The sequence below is a fragment of the Saccoglossus kowalevskii genome, chromosome 3 (genome assembly GCF_978046115.1).
Source record: "Saccoglossus kowalevskii chromosome 3, keSacKowa6.1, whole genome shotgun sequence".
Taxonomy (NCBI): Eukaryota; Metazoa; Hemichordata; class Enteropneusta; family Harrimaniidae; genus Saccoglossus; species Saccoglossus kowalevskii.
In genome coordinates this window covers 30,297,745-30,301,702 of record NC_140643.1, presented here as the reverse complement: position 1 = coordinate 30,301,702, position 3,958 = coordinate 30,297,745, and positions in this window count along the sequence as shown.

The window sequence follows — 3,958 nt, the reverse complement described above, 5'->3', positions numbered from 1 at the left end:
TACATTAGGGACTGGCCACTAGAAGTTCTGGGGTTCAAAACAAATCGGCACGGAGAAACGATTGACAATATTTGAAAGGAAAAATGAATGAAACAAACTTAACGAAACTACAAACAACTGATGTAGGGGACATATAACGATACTAGAATCCTAAAAAATCAACCTCCCCGGGGAATCTAATGGTCAACCCTTAATGTTGATTCGCGTTACATGCATTGACTGGGGCTTTGCCACTAACAATGAAGGCTATACTGGGAATACGGTGCCAATAAAACACAGGTAATAAAATACTTCCTGTATATTGTACTGTAGCGATAATAAAACACAATGTACTTCCCATTTCGTATCTTAGCAGTGTGCGTAAAATGCCATGTCGCGATGCTTTAGTCGCAGAGGCCGCGTATTCTACAGCTTATTTAAAAACGGCAATTGTCAACCACGTAGTCATCAAAATAAAGCAGCCATGCATAACTTTATTTTATTTGTGATGATATAATACATGTTGTTGTTGTTGTTGTTGTTGTTTTCACTTGCAATCCGTTCGGTGTTTAAAGGGCGGCAGTCGTCGTGCCGCGTCCTGTTCGATATGGGACTCATAGCGACGTATACAACGCGTGTAAAATTGTTTATTTACATAAAATTCGAACACGCACTGCGCGACGACCACCGCGCTTTAATTACACCAGTATGGAAACTTGCTGTGAACTGGGTATTTACATTAAAATGACAAACCAAAACAATTTTGATCACTGATTTAGCAATATACTCCCGGATATTATGAATAAAAGTTTTTGCTTCATACAATACATTACCGTAGTACTTTTGATGACAGTGTGAATGTTTCAATTAACACACTTGCCGAGCCAGACAACAAATATGTCGATCACCTGTTGAATGACTGTGAACAGTCACGTGTTAACTACAAATACGCACTCTGAATCGGTATATTACCATAAACTAGACAGTCATTAGTTGTCAGTCACTCACATATAAATAATGGTAATTTATTTGTAAATAATAAACATGTAATTGTAAATAGTAAACAGTCAAGTGTTAACCATAGATAAACACTCTGAATCGGTATATTACCATAAACTAGACAGTCATTAGTTGTCAGTCATCCATATAGAGAATGAGGTTACCCTTTGCCACAACTACCTCCAGGCCACCCTTGGGCAAGGTGTAGCACCTGTGAGCCTTGGGTGCCAACTTCCCATATAACAAGTTTGGTTGACGTCAGTAAAGGCACACGGTCGTAAAACTCCTGCACAAACAAATCCGCACAGGTGGACAATTTTTCATGCAAATATGTATATCTTAGTTTCAGTTGTTCTTAGCATTTGGCAGGGAGGATCGTAACCTCTTGTGGTGAGAACCAATGTGACTGGCCTGCCAACGGGGTGCTAAGGATTTCATTGGAAAAGTTATCAGTTACATCAGTTAATGTAATTTCGTTTTACATACCCGTGAATCAAAAATCACCATAAACTAGACAGTCATTAGTTGTCAGTCACCCATATATAAATCATGGTAATTTATTTGTAAATAATAAACATGTAATTGTAAATAGTAAACAGTCACGTGTTAATCATAGATAAACACTCTGAATCGGTATATTACCATAAACTAGACAGTCATTAGTTGTCAGTCACCCATATATAAATCATGGTAATTTATTTGTAAATAATAAACATGTAATTGTAAATAGTAAACAGTCACGTGTTAATCATAGATAAACACTCTGAATCGGTATATTACCATAAACTAGACAGTCATTAGTTGTCAGTCACCCATATATAAATCATGGTAATTTATTTGTAAATAATAAACATGTAATTGTAAATAGTAAACAGTCACGTGTTAATCATAGATAAACACTCTGAATCGGTATATTACCATAAACTAGACAGTCATTAGTTGTCAGTCACTCATATATAAATCATGGTAATTTATTTGTAAATAATAAACATGTAATTGTAAATAGTAAACAGTCACGTGTTAATCATAGATAAACACTCTGAATCGGTATATTACCATAAACTAGACAGTCATTAGTTGTCAGTCACCCATATATAAATCATGGTAATTTATTTGTAAATAATAAACATGTAATTGTAAATAGTAAACAGTCACGTGTTAATCATAGATAAACACTCTGAATCGGTATATTACCATAAACTAGACAGTCATTAGTTGTCAGTCACCCATATATAAATCATGGTAATTTATTTGTAAATAATAAACATGTAATTGTAAATAGTAAACAGTCACGTGTTAATCATAGATAAACACTCTGAATCGGTATATTACCATAAACTAGACAGTCATTAGTTGTCAGTCACCCATATATAAATCATGGTAATTTATTTGTAAATAATAAACATGTAATTGTAAATAGTAAACAGTCACGTGTTAATCATAGATAAACACTCTGAATCGGTATATTACCATAAACTAGACAGTCATTAGTTGTCAGTCACCCATATATAAATCATGGTAATTTATTTGTAAATAATAAACATGTAATTGTAAATAGTAAACAGTCACGTATTAACCATAGATAAACACTCTGAATCGGTATATTACCATAAACTAGACAGTCATTAGTTGTCAGTCATCCATATATAAATCATGGTAATTTATTTGTAAATAATAAACATGTAATTGTAAATAGTAAACAGTCACGTGTTAACCATAGATAAACACTCTGAATCGGTATATTACCATAAACTAGACAGTCATTAGTTGTCAGTCATCCATATATAAATCATGGTAATTTATTTGTAAATAATAAACATGTAATTGTAAATAGTAAACAGTCACGTATTAACCATAGATAAACACTCTGAATCGGTATATTACCATAAACTAGACAGTCATTAGTTGTCAGTCATCCATATATAAATCATGGTAATTTATTTGTAAATAATAAACATGTAATTGTAAATAGTAAACAGTCACGTGTTAACCATAGATAAACACTCTGAATCGGTATATTACCATAAACTAGACAGTCATTAGTTGTCAGTCATCCATATATAAATAATGGTAATTTATTTGTAAATAATAAACATGTAATTGTAAATAGTAAACAGTCACGTGTTAACCGTACATAAACACTCTGAATTGGTATATTACCATAAACTAGACAGTCATTAGTTGTCAGTCACTCATATATAAATAATGGTAATTTATTTGTAAATAATAAACATGTAATTGTAAATAGTAAACAGTCACGTATTAACCATAGATAAACACTCTGAATCGGTATATTACCATAAACTAGACAGTCATTAGTTGTCAGTCATCCATATATAAATCATGGTAATTTATTTGTAAATAATAAACATGTAATTGTAAATAGTAAACAGTCACGTGTTAACCGTACATAAACACTCTGAATCGGTATATTACCATAAACTAGACAGTCATTAGTTGTCAGTCATCCATATATAAATCATGGTAATTTATTTGTAAATAATAAACATGTAATTGTAAATAGTAAACAGTCACGTATTAACCATAGATAAACACTCTGAATCGGTATATTACCATAAACTAGACAGTCATTAGTTGTCAGTCATCCATATATAAATCATGGTAATTTATTTGTAAATAATAAACATGTAATTGTAAATAGTAAACAGTCACGTGTTAACCGTAGATAAACACTCTGAATCGGTATATTACCATAAACTAGACAGTCATTAGTTGTCAGTCACTCATATATAAATCATGGTAATTTATTTGTAAATAATAAACATGTAATTGTAAATAGTAAACAGTCACGTGTTAACCGTAGATAAACACTCTGAATCGGTATATTACCATAAACTAGACAGTCATTAGTTGTCAGTCACTCATATATAAATCATGGTAATTTATTTGTAAATAATAAACATGTAATTGTAAATAGTAAACAGTCACGTGTTAACCGTAGATAAACACTCTGAATCGG